This window comes from Rhea pennata, chromosome 1 (assembly GCF_028389875.1).
Source record: "Rhea pennata isolate bPtePen1 chromosome 1, bPtePen1.pri, whole genome shotgun sequence".
Lineage (NCBI taxonomy): Eukaryota > Metazoa > Chordata > Aves > Rheiformes > Rheidae > Rhea > Rhea pennata.
In genome coordinates, this window is record NC_084663.1 from 63,152,067 (window position 1) to 63,173,332 (window position 21,266).

The 21,266-nt window shown below is 42.4% G+C and overlaps 1 protein-coding gene across 3 annotated transcripts in view; it reads right to left on the minus strand.

Moving 5' to 3' along the window:
• KDM7A (lysine demethylase 7A) overlaps positions 1-21,266 on the minus strand; it is a 91,157-nt gene continuing 69,891 nt past the window's right edge. Inside the window, exons 22-23 of one of the 3 annotated variants that reach the window (XM_062589679.1) lie at positions 19,954-20,024; positions 14,196-14,710 (exon numbers count right to left, since the gene is read on the minus strand). The gene's annotated coding sequence lies outside the window, so the exon portion shown is untranslated. Of the gene's footprint in view, positions 54-14,195; positions 14,711-19,953; positions 20,025-21,266 lie in introns of those variants that run through there. The other 2 variants (XM_062589669.1, XM_062589660.1) reach the window with 2 other exon arrangements.

The following is a 21,266-nucleotide window of genomic DNA, read 5'->3' on the forward strand; positions in this document are numbered from 1 at the left end:
CCGTTTCTTGCCGGACTCCCGAAGCAGCAAAAGACAGCTTCTCTTCATGGGCTCTGAAATGACACAGAAAAGGGGAGGGGGAGGAAGAAAGATCAAACCAAATTTATAGACCAGGTTAATGATCCAAAGTAAATACCAAACTCCATGCTTTTGTCCACATGCTCTTTCATACTATTGCCATACAAAAACACTTGGAGATAAAGTACCCCAGCACAGTGAATATTAGAAACATGAAACTTATCAGGATTTGCTCCAGAAACTGTTGAGGGAGAGAGTAAAATAAATAAATAAATAAAATAAATAAATAAATAAAAAGTAAAAGAAAGCTATTGAATAGCACTTCAAAGAAACACCTAGTAGAGAGCACCGCCTGGAGAGACCATTCCTGCTTGTGCTGCTGTCTAGTTAAACTTCAGCACAAGGCACATTAAAATGCGGCGTTGTTAATCCTTGTGGCAATGCTTAAGAATATTCACAATGTGCTTAGCACAAAGGAAGCACACAAAGCCGAGTTTTGTTCACCCTTTGACTCAAAACACAGGCTCAAATCCTTCTCCTTCCAAAATGCAGTACCTTTGCAGGAGATCACGAGCCAGCAGGACTGGAGCAAAGCAAAGCCACTTCACAATTTTTCACACCTGCTGTTTTTCTTTTTCTTTCTTTTTTTTTTTTTTTTACTTGCTTGTTTTTCATTTCTACTGATTTTCTTTCAGCCGCTCATCCTACCTCGCAGGCACTGTAGCACAGATGGAGATGAAGACGACAAACAAGCATAAAGGGAAGCTCATGTTTGTTATTTGCAATGGTGTCTAGAGAACCCAGCTGATAGCAGAACTCACTGTGATCGGCACACAAGCAGAGCAGGAGATGTTACTTGCCTGAAAAGCTATCAATTTAAGTAGGCAAAAAGCAGAGGAGGAAGAAAGTATCATTTACATCTGGGAAACTGAGACCCAGCGCAACTAATGACCTTCCTAATATCACGGAGGAAGTGGGTGGCATCCCTGGGAAACAAATCATATCTCCAGAGTCCTACTTCAATGATTTACTAAAAAAAATAGCTACTAGAAAATATTTCTAACTGTTTACAGCTGTATTTTCTTTGTATGGGTCTCATCAATATGATACAGCCAAGAACAGGTTAACCCTTTCCTTTTCTTATTATAAAAGATGCAGGCAAACTGTTCTCCACAGTCCCACTTTTTTTTTTTTTTTCTGTGCCAAAAAATGTCATTCCAATTCAATGTTCACCACAAGACATAGGCTCTAACTAAATAAAGTCAGCAGTGAATAGGAGCTTTTTTATTCATGCATGAAAGTAGAATAAATAAGCTTTAATGAGTCTGGTGGTGCTCTGTGCTGAGAACTCGATCAGAAAATCTATTTAGAAGACCTGAGAGATACTTGTTTATAAACTATAATGAACACAAGAAACAGGCTAAAAAGACAAAACATGCAGCTCTCTTCTATTCAGCTTTCTGCAGTTGGTTAACAGCCCTGGATGAGAAACCCAAAAGGACAGTAGTTAATAAATCAAATTCAAGCTTGCAGCCTGAGACGTTAGCAATAAATCCAGGGTGATCACCTTAAGCATAAATATAAGAATAACTTTCAATGGCTCCTCTTTCTGCAGACTTTCCCAATTTATTCTTGTTACTTGTCTAGGAAAAGATTGCAATTTCCTCACATTTCTTTCTTAATAAAAATAATCTAAGTGAGGACAGCAAAACAGTTCTTGGCTTGGGTCACAGTGATCACCTTTATCATCACATTTAGGCATTTCTAACTGTCCCTTGGCCAAGACCAACATTTTCTGGGAAACAGACAGATGAATGTGGTGAGTCTGGACCTCACGATGACATGACGACCTTTTAATTGAGAGCGTAAAACAATGTTGACTCCACACTTCTGATCTTTGGCTAGAAATTGAACTGAACTAAGTCTGTTTTCTAAACAGCAAAACTCCTGTTGTTTTTAGAGAGCCTTGCAACCTGAATTTTTATCCTACATGTTTAAAATTCTTCATTAAACCAGGCTGCCACAGCAGCCATTGCAAGTAGGTGATATTTTGAGATTAGTAGCGTCAATTCTTTCTTCACAAGATGTACAGATCATACGATATCATGTCACTTTTCTAAATCTTAATTCAATTTCCACAACACATTCACACTTACATGCAGCCAGAACTCATTTTCCATTAATGATCTGCAGAAACATTGGCTCTTTTATGAGCATTTCTTCTTTTTGTGTTGCCAGTGACATAAGCAAAACATAAATATGGGAGACAAGCACATCTGATTAAAATAGACCTAACTCTATAGCACGGGCTGTTAAAAAATACCAGAAAGACTCACTAGCATCCCCGTGAAATAAACTACTACAATTCCTCTTCTTACAAACAGGAGAACCAAACACCCCAGGGGCTGCTCCCTTGCCCCTCGTTCCGCAAGAACACAAGGGAGCAGCACCCAGAGGACCAGGCACTGGGGATCCTAAGTCCTGGGAAGAAAACCACTTTGCATGGAAACTATGTAGGAGAGTAGAATTTCCTTAGGCTAAGGTCTTGGCTCTCTAATATCTCGTGGGGCACAGTGTAGGGAACTGTCCTTAAAGCCTTGTTCTTTTGTGGATGATCCTCCAAGCAGCAAGCTGTTTTCACTCTTCAGATCAGACCTCCTCCCTGGAACAAGACAATTTGTCCTGTTTGAAACTGTTTTCTTAGCTGCATAAGACAGAACACAAACAAAAATAAATTAAATGTTTCTAGTAGAAGAGACCCAACTGAGAAGTCTAATGTTGTAGCAAAGTACAGCCAAAACTTCCACAAACCAAAATCCTTTTTAACTCTTTCAAATCAAGAAATCCTGTAATAGAGCAGCAATCCCCATGCTCCAAGTGATTTGTTTCACTATGTCAATACTACGAGCTGAAGGGTTTCTGCCTTTAATGTGGAGATGAGCAGTGCTAAAGCCCATCAGCTTGAGCTGATCATCAGCTCTTGCAGGAGAAATTTCTCCTTGGACTAGGTCTTTGTTTTAACCTCTTCCCCTGGCTGAAAGCTGTGAAAAATACTGCTTCCTAGCCACTGCTTGGTGATTCATTAGAAACAAATTAACAACTTCAGCCCACTTCCTGGGGAATACGTGTCCCAATCTCAGTGTAGCAGATGCTGAACTACCAGCTAGTTCTGAAGCTGTCAATCTTTGGAGCTGTTACAGCGGGGGCGATTACCAAGGCCAATATTCCCATCAGTGTTAGGCCAACAGCATCAGCCTCCAGAACTGCTGGAGCATTTGCTTTCCAGCAGCAAACTGATCCCAAATCTTCCTTGAACTGTCCTACAAGAACAGGACACATTTCCTAAGTGAAGCAGTGCCCAAGGGCACTCAAATTGTCACACTCACCACCATCTTTCCTTGCAACGAGGAAATTCTCTGCCAATGTAAACTATTCTATCCAGTTACAGACACAGTTTTCACTAGGTGGAAACAACTTCTCAGTGCAAAGGAGCACCTCCTGTTTCTGCTATGCTACACTGTTGCTGCATGGTGGGCCTCCAGAGGAGGTTCCTGGTCTACCCTGACTTTAACCATCTGAAACTGAATTCTTCCAGAGCTGAGTGTAATAATAAAAGGCCTCTTTCCAGATTGCCTCATATACTACACCAGGTTGCCCTTTAATCTCATTGAAACGCTGGTGATTTATCACCTCAGGCCTCCTGCTCCTCTAAGACTCAACCACAGTGCCTGGTTTTGTTCCTTCTCTCCTTGCCTTAAGGGAATTCAAAAGAAAATTTAACTATTTTTTTAAAAAAGCAACCCTTCTCACCTACATTAGCCACTCACTCTTGTTTGCTGACCACCTTCTACGCAGCTGCCTAATTCATACTTAATCTGCAATGTGTTTGCATTAAACCACCCACTACAGAACTTAACTCACGTGTAGTCCATACTCTGCCTTGAACATACTTCGGGGGGGGGGCTCTCCTTTTGGCTGTTACTCATTTATTAGTAAACGAGTAACAGTTCAGCTGTTACTCATTTATTAAAATATAAGCCAAAAATACAAATATGATGGAGGGAATATGTTTCTTTGTTAACCCTTTCTGGCTCTTATTCAGAATCTTGAAGGCTATTGGGATTTATATTTTACTCTGCCAAGTTTCAGATTAATTGCTCACCATTTGCTATATCTCTAATGAAGGGAAGAGAGGCAAGGAGGGTTTTCTCTGGCCAGAAGCACTGTCTCATCCCACATGAGACAACACAGGGACACACATTCGGAGTTTCTGACAGCCAGCCCCGGGTAACAGAGAGAAGCACCTCGTAAAAAGCTAAAAAGCCCCTGGCCAGAAGGGGAATGTGATTTATGCTCATCCCTGCAAGCACGAACAGGATCTTTCTAGCCCAACTGGATATGGATGGCACGGTGAAGGTCTCTACTGGCAGCTGTGGGACAAGCATCTTGGTGGGACACTGGGGGGGTGGGTGGCTAAGGGTGAAAATTGTCGGGGGGGGGAAAAGGGTGACTTAGAGCAACCTGGGCAGAGTGCGAACCTATCATATGGAAGAAGTCTCTAAAGGGTCCTGTTTTGTGCCTACAGTGAAACAGAAAATCTCATGATTTAGAAAAGGTGAGGGATGAACATTCAGCACTGGATTCCCCTAAGCCTTTACTAGTTGTGGTCTCTTTTTGCTGGCAGCAGTAACTGAAGCATAAAGACATACAAAGAATAGAGGCTGAAGAGCCATTAGGCTCATGATCCCAAAGAGGAGTCTTTACCCAGGGCGGGGGAAAAAAAAATCCTAATAGTTGCATCAAAAGGGCTTGCTACGGGGCGGTATTCAGTACTATGTCATTGCAGAGGCAAGTATGGTGCCTGTGCCCATTTTACCAGAGCCTAATGGACAGAAGCAAAAAAGTAACTAAAAACTAGTCTCACTTGTCTTTGTAGCATATAGGCATATAGCTACATATGTATGTATATATATATGTATATGCTACATACATATGTAGCATATAGGTGGCATATAGGCCACCTCCCATTTTCACTAGTACTTAGCGAGAAAAAGATTCTAGGAACAAATGTGTCAACAAAACCTGACCAGCATGCTTACTGGGAAGGTTAAGTCAATATAAGGCCATGTTTATTGAATTTTAAAGTAGGGACAGTCACAGAAGTGTTGGCTGGAAGGGACCTTTAGATGCCGCTAGTCCCATCTCCCACGGCAGTAGGACTATGGCAAACACTAAATCAGTTTGGCAATGGCTTTATCTAGACAAGTCTTGGAAACCTCCAAAGACAGAGATTTCCTGACCTCTCTGGTGTTGCACCATCTTCCCAGTAGAGATTTTTTTTTCCAATGTCCAATCTGAACAATTCAAGCCACAACTTATGGCTGTTGCCCACTATTAAATCACCTGCTGCTCCAGAGACCCTCAGGATCTCAGCCTCACATCTTCCTGCAGAGTTAAACTCACCTTGTCTTTCACAGTGCTCCTTGCCATTCCCATCCAGCCACCAGAGACTCATTTCTCAATTTCAGGTTTCCTTGAAGTCAGTGGATTCAACACAGCTGTGCATTGGGAGGGCTTAAACCCAGCTAGCTACAGGCAAGTGAAAGGTGATGAGTGGATATTGCCCCCAACTCTGAGGTTCTACCTTGGCAGCCTGTCCCTGGGGCAGGGAAATGGGCATTGCCCTTTTCCTAGCCCACTTCTCTGCTGTTTTGTCCAGCCCCCACCCCAACAAGTTTCTGTCTTGGAAACTCTATTTTGCGTTTGAGGGGTTTGGGTTTTTTTCCCCCATCCTAGACTTTGAACTTCTTTATGATCTCTGCTTGTCAGCATGATTGCATCATTCATGGCAGGTAACTTTAGCATGAATAGAAGGAAATGCAAACAGCACTTCACTCAGCATGCCAGCAGCTGGGAGGACTTGCAGCCAGTAGAGGTTACAGTCCCTAGTCAGGTTTAATAAAGACCTGCATCACTGGAGGGGCAGTAACTACAATTACAATTATTCATGTTGAAATAGAGGTCACTGCATCTCCTGCTTGAGAGACAGATCTGAGAGCTGTGGGGAGTCTTAGAAGAACATTTCCTTTGTGCACAGCCCTGAGCACCAGGCCAGGTCAGCCCAGCAAGCCTCTAAGGCCAGGCACTTAAAAGCCACATGTTTTCTTTCCTTATCATTGTGGCTCAGCATAGACATAGCTTAAGTATATTTGGAGAGAAAGGAAGGGATGACCTTCCATTGGAAGACTAGGCTGTAGCCAGGGGATGCATCAAGATTTGAGTTTTTCATAGGCAATACCAAGGAGTCACCATCCTGAATGAGAAAGAACTGGATTCATCTCTTCTAATGGATGCCTTAGATCATTATCGACCAGAATATCACTAGCCCCTTTGCTCTCTACACAGATCCTTCAGCACAAAGGCTCCTCAGAAAGGCATTGATTGCCAAGTCACAAAAACTTTGCCTCTTCAAATTTCATTTTGGCTCCCTAAAGCAGTAACAGTGACCCTACAGGAAGAAGCTCAGGCGAGAGCAGAACTAGATGGGCACAGTCCCCTTTAAGTCAGGCTAGCAGGGAGGGCATCAGGGGTCAGTGCTGAGGTATTTGCTGAGCACCCAACAAGAAATCCAACCTCTGCTCATCTCCATCCCCAGGCCCTCTCCCCTCTAGTTCTGCTCCTACATGCAGGGTATAGGAGCATCTGCTCCCACTTCCTGAGAGGCAAGCCAGGGCTTTCCTACAGCATACAGCAGCCTGCTGAGCCTCAGGGCAGGGAAGGCCTGCAAGGACAACTGAAGAGGAGGTCTCAGCCTTTCTTTTTTTTTTTTTAAAAAAAAAAAAAAAAAAAAAAAAAACAGATGCTCAAAGCAGAGCTGCCCTATACAAGGCTGCTCTGTAACAGCAAGATTTGACATGTAGAGACAAGGAGAAAGGGCTTTGCAGGGACACTACCGTTCACCCAAGAGAGATGAGAAGAGGAGGCTGTTTACTTGAGGAAGATTATTTCTCTGGCAAGGACTATGGCACTATCAGCAATGCTGGCTGGCTTGCAAGATCTTCTCAGTATAGTAAATATCTTTTAAATGTTCTCCTGCATGAGTGAGAACATTGCAAAATTGAGGACATCTGTATGAATTCCAGACTGAGGCAGCTGCTCAAACATAATTATGAAAAATATCAGCAATGAATTGTGAAGAAGTTGCAAAATGTCTAAGCTAACTAAAAAGAAATAAACTGGCATGCTGTGATTGATGTAAGCATGTAACAGTCTCCACATGCCACTGGAATGAGTGTGATCGGCACCAGCTGAGGAGCTGCTTCCAGAAAGTGGTATTACTTCCAAAAGGAGTGACTGCACAGCCAAGCCTTCACTCCTTGTCACAGTGAGCCCCATAGGTATCCCCTATCATGCAAAGATGGGTTTTAAGGGACATAAGGCCTCTAGCCACGGTTTGGGATTTGGCACTTATCAAAACTTGAGACTGAAACAAGCCCAGCCAGAATGATTTAACTGGATGTTAGAAATACTCCTCAAACCTGTTCAGAATTGGACCTTTGGGCCACTAAGACTGGCTGCGATCAACCAGTGGTGATGCTCAGCTCATCCCCAGACCTTGCCACAGCCAATACAAGGTGCAAAACACATCCAGCAATTTCCTTTCCAGGCACAACTCCCCTAGCAGCTAACCTGCCTTCACCTTTACTGATGAGTCCTTGAGAAGCCATGGGACAAAAGAAAGGGAAGGTGACAGTAAGCCCTGCTCACTGGATTCACCTGACATCGTCAAGGTTGTCAAGCAACTGCCCTCTCCTTCTTTTCAAGGACTCAACTTCCCCCAGGCTTTCTAACATAAGTTTGGGTCAAAAAGCTGGGAGAATTTTTCCACTCCAGACCAAAGAACGCATTTCACTCCATGCCACACAAATGGGCCGTGCGTGCACCTCAGCTGCTTGAACACACAAAAATGCATCTAGCCTCTCACTTCTGTAAAGCATCTCCAGAAAGAGAAGGTGGCATACCCTGCATATCAACAGAGAGAAAATAGTAGAAAACTGTCATATGAGATTACTTCAGACGCATTCAACTGGTTTTATTTTAGATGCCTTTGTGGCCACTGAGCACTAGGCAGACAGGATACGGGGTTCAGGCAATTCCTGTAATTCCAGCTTATCCCTTCCCAGCCAACTCCTGCTGTTTTAGATGAGAGAAAAGGCTGATTTTGTTCTTCTCTTTTTTCCTCCTCTATTTTGGGTTTGTTTTATCCTAAGAAATCTAACGAGAAAGGGTACTAGCAGGACATCGCATATCTACAACTTACAGAGCAGAAGTGAACAACAACCTCAGTGCCAAGATCCATGAAAATCCATGTCTTTCCACAGATTTCAGTGGGCTTTGGGTCAGGCCTTCAGGGCAAGCAAGGCAGGAGCAAGAGCAAGAGAAACCTTTACACTTTGTTTGTGACCTTAAGCAGAGAGGAGCCCGGGAGTCTTAAGACAGACATTCATCCAGCAGCTTTGCAGGCTGCCCCGTCCCCTGGGAGGCGTCCCATCGGTAGTACGCTCCGCGGTACACGTGGCGAGCTGGCCGACGCAGCCAGCACTCGATGTTCCTCCCCCAAGCGGGATGGCTGCAGATGGTTTTTCCAGGAGGCTGAAGGCAGCTTGGGGATTTTGCTGCTGAATCAGGAATCCTGCGGTGCGTGTCAAGACCTCACAGCTGGCTCTGAGCCCTGCAGCTGCACGATGCCTGGCACACGCATCCGACGCTCCATAATAAACATTAACAAGCTGGGGGCTGAGCGGACCCGCAAGGGCAACTCGCTCACTTCAGGCTGATGGCATCACCGAAGGTCTGTATCCTCTTGACAGGAAAAGCTGAAAAATAGGAATCTGAGAACAAACCACAGGAAACACATCGCTGTCTGAGGGAGAAAGGACTTGTTGTACAGCACATGCCAAAGACATCGGAGTACAAAGCAGCGTTGTAGAATTTGCACTTTAGCACAAACAGTATGTCCCTGCCATACCATGTCATTGGCCTTCTTGGGCATAAATATTCAGATTATTAGTATAAGGGCATATGTCCCAAAATATGTAATTGTCAAGCTTTTCTGGGAGCTTTTCAAATTAGGTATGTCTCTGTCCTTCCTCTCAGACTGCTTCTACCTGCGAGGAAAAGATACCCTTGTCATTAAAGATGTGACAAATTGGGGCTCCATTTTCAGCTTTCTCTGAAAAACAAGTAGCCAAGGCCATTTTCCTTCAGCTGCTTGCTCTGAAGAACCCGCAGCAAAGAACTTGTCAGGCATGGAGAAAGCGCGGACCTTGGCCAAGTCTCTGTGCGCTACTGTAATACAAATATGTACACTCTCTCTCCTTGTTTTGCTTGAACATGAGTTGTCTTACACAGATCTCAGGACAAGCATAGCTGTAACTCCCCCCATTCTGATATTTCCTGAAAAACCTGGAACCCTCACCTGCTTTTCTAAGGCTATGGACTTAATTTGTCATCATCTCACCAAGATAACTTTTGATTGATTGATTTTTTTTTTAATACCTAGCTGCAAGAGCACTGTGAAAAAGAGAGAGACCTGTCAGCCTTGTGGCTATATTTTCATTTATTGTGAAGTGGAAGTATCTCTCTCCAGCTGGCAAGGATAAGAGAGAAAAGTAAGAGCAGTAGCTCTGAAAAGGGAAATGAAAGGAGCAAAGATGGGAGAATGAGAGAGTAGAACATCAGATTAAAAAGGAGCAGTAAATCCCTGGTGAGGAATATAGCAGGAGGGAGAGAGCAGCAGGACACCAGGAACAGATTGCAGCTCAGTAATGAGACAGAAGGCATTTCCTTTGTGATCTGCAAATTCAATTGCATTTTCCAACAAAAGAGACCCCGTGCTACCCAGAAATCCGTTTGATACATGACCTCTCTCCACCTCTTTTTGGTGGCAGGAGCTGCTGGTGAAGCAGACGGGTCTGGCACAGCACATCAGGCCTGGCAGCGCAGGCTGAGGTCACCCCACTCCTGCGCCTGACCCCGGGCAGCACCAGCTGATGCTCTCGGACCCCTACTCAAAGGGGCGACAAACGGAGCGCTCAGCTTGTTAACCCTGCCCCATGCACGGCTGCCGGCGTGCCAGGTCAGAGGCTGCCGGGAAGCGGACACCGGAGACCCCCTCTAGCCATCTGTTGTGCCCTGCAGCAGCAGCGCCTCCAAGCCGGAGCAGAGGGGGCACGTGGAGAAGGCAGGTGGGACACAGGGAGGGCTTCGCTTTCCTGGTGCCCTCTGAACCACGGCACTCCGAACTGCACAGGCCTGTTGGGCAGGCAGGATGCTCTGCTTGGGACGCGAAGCCACGGCGACGGCAGGCTCCTGCCACAGGCCGTGCCTTGGACACCCAGGGCTCCCAAGTTGCCTAGTTAACAGATGGCTGAGGACATCTAGCAAAACAACGTCTTGCTGCAAGGGGCTTTGGGGTATTAAGACCGTAGCTCCTCTGTCAGGCAGGAAGACTCCAACTAAGTGGTTTCAATCCACAAGGGCTGCAGAAAACAGCTCAGGATATTTTGGGGTATGACTGCACCAGAGCTGGAACATCACTATCAGCCACCAGAACCAGCATTCTGGCAATGCCAAGGGATTCCTGCAAAACTCCCTCACTTCTAGCTTTCGCTCTGTTCCCTACATCTCATTAAGCAAATATAGGCTGATGGTGTTGATCCCGAGCTATTTCTAGAAATGATATAAGAACTGTCAATGGTCAGGTTGTCAAACATGGGACCTGGAGATCCAGGCAGGAGTTCCTGCTCCACAGTCAGCACATCATTTCTTCCATGACACCGGGCAATAGCACTTCTCTCCTTTGTTGTTGTGTGGGGGAAGCGTATTCAAGACGGGGCAGGGGCTCCTGCCCACATGCTGCTTGATTTCCTCATTGAAAGTCTTGGCAGAAGTACTCAGGAATAAATGGGTAGTAGGGATAATATATATATATATATATATATATGTATATATATATATATATGTGTGTGTATATATATATATATGTATATGTATGTATACACACACACACATATATGCCCTAGCAGTGGCTCCTTAGACCATGTTTATTTAAACAGGAAAGAAAACAAAGGAGCCAAGCTGTTGTTTGTTTGCTTTTCCCTTCCTAGGGTATAAAGAGACTATTCTTTTCCAGATTATTGGACTAATAGTACTTGCTTTTAGTACTAAATTCTCCAAAACAAAGGAAGAAAGGGAGATTCAATATAATCAATAGCTCTGCTTGCACAGCAATCATGACAGTCCACATGCATTTTAAATCTACGAAGATGCAAGTCACCTCTAAATTTTCCTGGGATACCTCCTCCTTTCCACCATTTGGGAGGAGGAAGACAGCAGAGACACAAAGCACCCCACGCAGTATTTGGTTACAGCAAGATACCTGTCTACGCAGAGCAAAAGCTTGGCTTGCTCGGAGCCTGCCGGATTTTGACAGATTTCCTGCTACACCTAGGGCAGTCCACAGCAAGCCCAGAGCCAGGATCTCCATGAAGTCGAGCCAACAAGTGGATCACGGCTGAGGAGAAATTCGTCAGGCGATAGGGTCAGCCCTTCACAGCCCACTCCTCCCACCAGCGAGAAAGGACTCTCACCTACCTGTCCACAAACCTGGCTCTCCGCCACAGCCATCACTGCAGTTTACTTTTCCTTTGAAAACATGACAAACAGTATCACACCGAAACATGGACCAGACCACCACCAGTGGGAGAGCACCTGCCTGGAACTGGAAGTCTGAAGACCAGGTGCTCCAGCTGCCTTTTTGTAATATATATTTTTATTATAAAAATATGCATTTATATAAATATATATTTTTCCATGACATAATGCTGAAATACACCACTTCTTATATGTACACTTGTTTCTAGAACTATTCCCTCTGTTGCTGGAAAGAAGTTTCTGTAAAGCAGTTAACCAATAGATATCCTTATTTTTGTCCCCCTTATTTTTTAATTAGTCAAAGTTGTCAATATTATATGACTTCTCACTTACATGGAAAATTGCTGTAACTAGCTTGTTTCCTTTCTCAATCTGGATTTGCACCAGTCAATACCTACACCCATTTACAGTCACACAGATCCAGGGTTACAAGGGGTATAGATCAAAGTCAACACCTCACACCAGTTCCATACCAGTGAGAGCCATGAGCTATCAGACAGACGGCCAGATGACACAGGAGATGTTCAGCAATAAATGACTTCAAATCAAGATGGGACAATTGCTTAGGAGATATGCTGTAGGCCAGCATGGTAGGAAAGGGGAGGGCTATGGAGCTCACCTAATGGCATTCCGCAGCATGTTATCCAGAACATCAGGCTAGGCATAGTCTTCCTCTGACATTAAAAAACTCAACCCATATGGAGTTGTTATAAACTGTTTTTCTGTTACTGCTCTGGTTGCAAAGGGCATGATTACACTTATGTCCTTCTTGGCTGCATACTCATTGAGGTATTATAGCTCCACTGTTTCAGGGACTGTCAGATATAGTTCTTGTATATTCCTCTCCTACTAAAGTTTCCAGCATTCTTTGGACTCAAGTTCACTGACTCTTGACAAGCCACCTCTGGCCTTTTGTTTCAAGACATTTGCTTACAGAGAGTGATACGTTTCTCGCCAGTGCTGACACTGTGTATTCTGTTAAGAAAAGCCTTCTTGAATGTCTGCAAGGTCAGGATATTTCTGAATAACAACAAAATAATGCAGAAGATGCCACTTAAAATGGATCTCAGATCACTAGTGACTAAGATATTTTGCTTTAGGAATCTTGTATAAGAAGGACCGAATATCAACCCTCATGCTTTGTTGAAGCAGTGTTCCTGCCCCATATGAAGAGATGCTTCCAAGAAGCACCTGTCTCAGTTTACCTAAAATAAACAAATGAAAAGCCTAAGCTTGTGCTTAGGCAATAGAATTGTCATGCAAATCCCTGAGAGTTAATTTTTCCAAAAGGTGGTTCTTTAACACTGCTATAAAAAGTTGCTACCAAACAGAAAAGATGCTATAGGAATACACTTCTTAATTTCTGGAAATAAACACAAAGGCCTCATCCACTTGCCCCTGACAGGACACACAAATCACTGCATGGTCCTGAGGGCAGCCAAGAGCTGGATCTCAAAAAGCTGGGTGGATTTGTCTGCAGACTGGTGAGGAGACCTGGCAAGGAATAACCTAGTGCCAGTTGCAGTCCTGAAAAGCTGTATTCACTTCAGGTTCTCTATCTAATTTGTTCTAGAAGACATTGCAAATCCCAAAAGGCAAGCGTAACATCAGTTTTCTCAGATTAATATCTGTTAGGAAAACAAGTTGCAGGGCACAAGTTTTCCCTAAGTTAAAGCAGCAATGCAGTCCCTCAAGGGTAACAATTCATCAGCCCAACTCAACAAGACATGGCTTTCCAGAGTGGCTGAGGCATGGTCTGCGGGGATTTCATGGGGACTCATCCTCTTTCCTTTTCACTTTTCTCCAATCTTTTCATTTTAGTGGCAGAGAGAATACAAAATGGATCCCAATGAAGAAACATTTTAAGTTTTTCTTTATTGTGACACTGAAGTAAAGCCTCACATGTGAAATGGCACTGGATTCTCACCTCATTTCCTCCAATGAACAGAAACCTAAAAATTGATGAGCTGGCTAAAACTCTTCTGAATATTTTACTGCATGCAGAAATGCTTACGAAGACAGAGGAGATAACAACGCTCAGCCCATGGGAACTCTGGCAATTATGCAGCATGCATCAAGGCAGAGAAGCTGCGAAGTAGATCTAACCACAAGGGGAGGAAAAAAAACAAAAACAAAAAGAGTAAAAAGGGTGGAAGGGTTACAGCAAGACAACACAAGGAAACCCTGCAACAAGATGTGTTTGCTGTACCTTCACTCTGCAATTCTTCATGGGCATATTGAACTAATTACAGTAATAGTGAGGACTAAAATGTTTTGTTTCTGATAGACAGAACAACTAAAAATTCTCAAATCAGATTTCCTTACTGAAGTAGGGCGACAACAACTCAAATCACAAAAAGTGCTATGAGTTGATATTCCCACTTTCCTCCTCTCTTCCCCAACCTCCTATATCATAACATCAAAAGTGTTATGGTTTAAGTCAGTCAAAGCATTTTAGTTTTATTTTAAACAGAATAAACAGCCAATTCCTTAAGTCCAAGTTACTTTGACATATAAATAAAACAGTTTCTAATTTTTCCCCAATGAAAAGTATCAAAACCTAATCTCTTTCCACACAGCACGTAGGTGCATCTTCCAACAGAAAAACCCTGTGACAAAGACATCCCATACACATCTTCCTGGGTTCATGGGAACAGCTGAGAGGTACAAAAAAAGGATCGGCTTTCTTCTATTATAGCAATATTCCTTTGATTGCAACTCTGCCATTTGAGTTGTGGTTACTCTGGGGTACATCGTGACTAACCTTTCCCACTGTGCAGTCCTGACAGCAGAGGAAGTGCTGGCCTCCGAAGCGGTAACTGTGGTGAGTGCAGCCCTTTGTGTTTACCGGATATTTTCAGGGTAGCACAGAAAAAGCAGTCACATCTGGGACCATCTCAAGGGGCTATTGGCAAAGATCCAGAGGCTCCATAGAAGCAGCGGCAGATTGTAGATCCTGATGCCTTGGGCAGGATGTCTGCTTCCACAACGGGTGGGGAAGGAAGGAATATAAAAAGGAGATGGTCTGATAAGAACATGGTCATGATAAAAGGACTCTGTCTGGTTAGCATTAATTAATTTTAGCAAGAAGAAAGGTGCCCACAGTCACTCGGTTACAGATCGTAGTCTATCGCCTCAGTGAAACGGGAACTGGTTAGTCTTGAGGTGATGTCAAATACTAGATTTTTCAACAAGTACCAAAATAGATGTAGAGCAGAACAGATGTGACAGACAGTGGATTCTTCTCATTCATCCTGGAGTTTTGCAGAAAGTTTTCAAAATCCTTTCCTCAGCAATTTCAGTGCTGGTGGCTTTGTCCTGAACAGGGGAAACTTAGCAGCTACAAGGTCTGTCCTTTGCGAACTGAAACATCTCTTCCACAATAATAATAATAATAAAAAAACTACTAGTCTTTGACTTACAATCTTTTTCTGCAGTCAAAGGATAGCTGAGAACATTCGCAACAGCCAGTGGAGTTACTGATAGCCCTGTAAAAGCTTTAACAATATTTTTAAAAGCACCATATCACCTGAACATGCCCCACTTCAGGTTGCCTACTGGCCCTTATCCCACTCATGGCTTCTTTTTACCAGGGGAGCACAGAGGTTTCAGAAGCAAAGTTTGAGACTGTGATCCCCTGTATAAACAAGGCTGTTCAGAGCATGATGTATCACCACCCTCTCTAATCTGCCAGAGCATGGGGATCACAGCAAATTGTCCCATGTGCCCTTTGTTTTGGGTGGCTTTGCCTTTTGCAGATGTAGCTTTATTTCACGCATTCGTATGTCAGGTGCCAGCATTCAAAGCTCTACAGAGATGACTGCCTCCATGCTGCTTTGACTTGAAGTTCATTCTTTCTTGCATTTCCTACAACTTTCAAGGCAGAAAGTTAACATTGCATGCTGTATCATGAGCTCCTCCTGCTGGTGATTAATATTGTATTAGCTTTACCGGTCGCTCAGTAATAAACGCAGCTTCTGGACAATGCTTTTCTCCTCTTCTATACTCAAGAAACAGATTTAAAATGCAAAATAAAATAAGCCATATATATTCTGCGAGTGAAGTAAAAGCTTTCATTCTTTGATATTTGCAGATATGGCTAAAAAGAATATGCACATCCTTTTTCCTCACATGAATTTCCCACCAAATCAGGAGTTCCACTTGAAATCTAGCATTTCAGTTGCATATATTTGTAAGACAGAAACAACTTTTTCCCTTGTCATTCTATTTCTTCCTAACAGAAAAGAAGAATTTTTGTCTGAAGCTTCAAGGCAAGAACAGCAGACTCCCCTCTTCTGAATGACCTGCAGCCAAAGAAATGCATCCTTTCCAAATATTTTACCTCTGGTGAAGACTGCCTTCTCCATACTGAGTCTGGAGGGCAGGATGAGGGAAATAAGGAAGAGAGTTTTCCTCACTATTTTCAGAGACTGAGAATGGCAAACTCTATTCTACTCAAATTGTGTGGATAAAAATATTACAGAAAGGTAAAATAAATAAATAAATAAATAAAAGAAATGTAACGCATAACTTATCCAGGCTGAAGGCTTTAACCAAGCCAAGTCTGTTAGGCTCTGCACAAGCATCTATTATCCAACAGCTGCTGTCCAAAAATGTTTATAAAAGACAAACAAGTAAATGGTGCAAAAGGTAGAAAAGAACATAATACCGACTGACCCAAATCATAATTTTTAGCCAGCCACTAGCAATGGTCTCCACTCCCTTCAGGATGGCCTTTAGCATATAGAAATCCAGAGTATCTTGGAATCTGTTTATAACTTGAAATTGGTGTGTTTAATACACACTTTTCTATCCAGGTAGCAGAAACCAAAACCTGTTGTCAGATCTGCCTCTGCGCAGAGCCTTGCTGTCAGAAACTTGACTGACATAAAATCACTTTCTTCAGAACAGGGCGTAAAGAACTATCTTGAGGGTGGACTAGAAGCTGTTATTAATGCAGCCCACATTCAGTACATAGCCAAAGCATCTCATCAGATCTACTAAACATACAACTTGCATAGAAAAGGCTAATTTTAGAAACATTTTGTCCAGAAAATCCTTCCAGTGACTTCGCACCAAATCATTCCATAGCTGATCTATGATCTATTAGAGGATGTGGGGTTTTTGCAATATCCTCAGCATCCCTTCCTTATTTCCGTTGCTGCCAATATGTAATCACTGTCTCTTACTCAGCACAGTAAGCACAGATGGAAGACACTAAGGTTTCCAAAAACGAAATTGTTCAGGTACCATTACACAAAAAGAGAAGTGGATTATATGAGAGATCAGAGGTACAGCCTGACTCTGTGTCAGACTCTGTTCTAGTGTATACAGTATTTGCCTCAGAGGACAATCCCCACTTCTTTTGCAAAAAGCATGGGTTAAATTAGTTGTAACACAAAAACACACATGCACACTTTTTTTTTTTTTCCCTACACACCTGTAAGATACCTTACGTGCTAGGGGATGCAAGTCCCAGTTTTGAAAACAATCTTCTGTAAGCCCCTTGCTATAATGCCTGCAAGACAGAAAAGCATCTTTTTCTAAAGTTTACTCTTGTACTTAATGCCTTTTAAATTTCTCAGCTATTGAGGATGATCTTGAAGGTGCTGATTTAAGAGCTCGATGGGCTGTTGAATTTTATCAGCTTTTCATAAGACAGTAACCCTTGGGCTAACACTACATTGTTAATTGGAGCTGTTAAGATATCAACACCATTTGAGGAGATAGGAAATCCAGCTAGGAATAGTAGCATAAAAAAATGGCCTCAAAGGTTTGGAGACTTTGAAAAATGTAGACATGGAAGACCAGAGATGTCCTAGTTTACATATAAGAATAACATTAGTGAGAAGGACCACTGTACTTGTATAGTAAATGTAGCAATATTGAAAACATAGCCAAACTGTTCAGTGGAAAAAATATGTAAATATATATGTATATATAGACACACACACATACATACGTGTGTGTACATATAAATATACATACACATATATATATGTATATACACACGTTTTTCTAAAACGTCCAATACAATTTTGTAGACTTCAGTGGCAAGAATTAAAAATCTATAGAAATCATCCATGAAGATTCTTCACACTCATGCTTTTTAACTTGCACCAATCTTGCTTGCCACAAAATACAAGACTGAACATGCCAAAGTGTTGAAATGGATTCAAATCACTAAATATCCTCTAATTCAAAATCTTTACAAAACTGGCCAGAACCTAGATCCAGTCCAGTTTTCCTGGCATATATAAAAATATTCAAGTAAAGGGATCCAGAGATCTTGAATACTTGCTTCAAAAAGGCCACCTAATCAAGAGAAGGAAGAAAGAAGGATTTGTTCAAATTCAACATGAAGTTGTTCACCTGCCCAAGCCTTCATTTCCTACCTTTTATAGAAAAAGAAATGTATCTGTTCAACCTCCTCCGGTCACGTTACTATAGTGATTCAAACACTGGTAAATCAGTGCTGCAGTGGTAACCTGGCTTTGCAAGCTAAGCCGCTACATTACTAGATGACTGAAACACTGGAGAAAACCCCACTCCACTCAATCTCCTACAAAGTAAAAATCAAGGGATGAAATATAGCAAAAAAAGACAATAATTCAGAAAAAAAGCTTTTCCAAATTTGCAAAATGGAGATGTTTGCCTCGTGTTATACCAGTAGCATAGTGAAAGACTGGTTTGGGAAAGGGAGATTTAATTAATCCTTCAGAATGCTCAAGATCAAGGTAAGGCTGCAGTTTGCATTTATAAGAAAGGTGACAGCCCTACATGGTTCTAACATCAGCTTCGCTACCTCCACATTATTTTCCACCCTATTAAACACAGTTAACATGCTTAACCTCTTCAAACTGGGCATCTGTGCAACGAACTGGGAGGCCACTGATCTGGGAAAGCACAAAAGGACCTCTCCCTCCTCCTGGAGGCAGCCCCCAGTGCACAACTTCCTTCAGTTTTCCAGGGCATGAAGCCACAGCTTGGATGAGAGCCTTCCTCCACGAAAACTGTAGCCTCTGTTCAGGTCTTAAGTCCAGCTACTGCCTCCCCAGACACAGAGAAAAGCAGAGATGTCTATCTTTCAGGGATCCCGTGACTTCCACACTCCTCACCGCACAAGCCTGCCAGGGTTTGCATACAAAAGGAAACAGGCAAAAAGAGCAGCCCCACGGGAGCACACACACCTCCGAGTCAAAACAGGAGAAATCCTTACTGCCTTTTCCAGGCGCCTCAGTAATGTTTGCAGATTGCTGCTTCTGTCTCCTAAAGAGCGACTTTGCTCTGCTGACTGGCCATTTGCTCTGACCCCTTCCTGCTCCCTCCCTTACCAGTGCGCCCCAGAGGCCCTCAATCACATTAGCAAAACAAAGTGTTAGGATATAGTAGCACAATTCAGTTAAATGAATTCCCGATCAGAGAAAGCAACTCCTAGGCAGCAGGGAGGATCACACTGCCTCATTCCCATCCTAGGTGGGACTGGGAAGCATCTAATGCAACTGTATTTCCCAGAGCAGAACTGAGAGTTCTGAATCATGGGAAGTCTACCTGGGGATCAAAAAGAAAAAAGAAATGGGGGGGGGGGGGAAAGAAAGAAAGAAAGGGGGGGGAGAAAGACCTGAAGGACCTTAAAAGAACAGTGCTAAAGAGGTATCACTGAGGCATAAAATTAGATCTCGTTAAATAAGTGTATTATGTGTATACAGGGTCATCAGCTTATAGGAACTAGATAAGAATTAAGGGTAGAATTATAGATGGAAAAAGTTTCAACCAGAGCATGCAAATCTAACATAAGTCTTCTGTTAAAAAAAAAAAAAAAAAAAAAAAAAAAAATTATTGCTTCTAGCTGTAAGTCCATCCTGTTTTGGCCCTATTACTTGCAGCCATTTCTATCACTTGATAGTCTGACTAAACATTTTAGGTATTAAGCCCATTCACTGTAACTCCATGAAAATCTACTGTAATTGTGTTTGTTTAATGTCTACCATGATAAAAACCTAAGATTCCATAGCTAATTAAACAAAAATTACCACGTATGTACAATTTCCCTTCCGTTTTCTACCACTATGTACTTTTGATGTGAGCAGCCACACAGTATTGTCAAGATCTCTGAGTTGTATCATAATCCGTGTTTTAATGCTTCAACTAATGGCTGGAGGTACAGGCTCCACAGAACATTTAACAAAGCAAAGATTTCAATTTTGTATTGTTGCCCACCTTTAGAGTCTTTTCCAGTGATTTACAAGTCTGCCACAGAACAATATTCAGTTTTTTCTTCAAACCATGAACTGTAAAATGCAGTGTGAGTTAGCATCAGTGCATAAAAATATGTTTTAGAAAACTCTGAATGTCCCAACAAAGTGGAAAAGAATTTAAATATACTATTTTTAAAAAATACAACAGCACTATTTTGCTGTCAATTAAATGTGATAAATAGTAAAAGGACTAGTGAAGAGATTCCTTTCATCATAGTTGTGGTAAAAATGGTAATACTGTGGGAACTTTGTAACTGAAATTCTACATTCTGCTTAAAATCCCTGGAAATTGGAAGCAAGGGAAAACATGGGGCAGAAGACAAAAAATATATACATACTTAATTGGTATTGAACCAGCCATAACTGAAGAAAATTTGACTACTGTAAGAAATACACAGATAGATTCTGTGATCTACTAAAACATTTCTGACTTCCTCAGTTCTCTAATCTTGTCAATGGTCCTCTCTCTGAAGCTGTTTTGTTTTTGTTTTTTTTTTTTTTAATTTACCAAGCACATTAATCTCAGGAAATTCCACCTTATTCCTGACTCCTCCTAGACATTAGAGATATTAGGCATTCAGTCTATCCAATCTATACTTTTTCTCCTCAGAAATACTACAGAAAATGCTATTTAAAATATACTTCAAAGAAAGTCAGTTATTAACAGCAACAATGACATTACTGAAAATAGTCGATAGCTACCAACTTGTAATAGCAGTGCTGCACACTGAAGACACGAGCAAGGTATGGTTTGTGGAGGAAGGAAATGACTTACACCTGTACCAAGCATGCTGAAAATTACATTTATTCTCCACTCTCTAAGTGGATCTAATCTGATCTAATACATATCACTTCTCCTATAAACCTCACTCAGGTCAGGGTAACTATGGGATACAAAACATAGCTCTCTTTTCTTTCTGCTTTCTGTATAAATTGAACTCCCTCTTCAAGGGAAATTCACTTAACATTGAGAACAGATTAACAGGACTAATGCCTAAAATGACTTTATTTAGCCACAGAAGAGGTACATTAAACAACATTCTTGTTTTATCCCAAGGCATCTCACTAATGTCCCCTCTCTGAGCTGCTGAAAAAGCCTCGGGAGAAAGAAACCATCCAGATGCCACGTCCCATTTAATGCTTGGTCTCCCTCCTAAGACTGTGACAATTTAGCATCACTTGTGGCACTTAGTTTTATGACAGGCACATCTGTCCACCAGTCTTTGAAATATGATCAACTCATTTCACAGTAGCCCACAACACAGCTAAGACTCC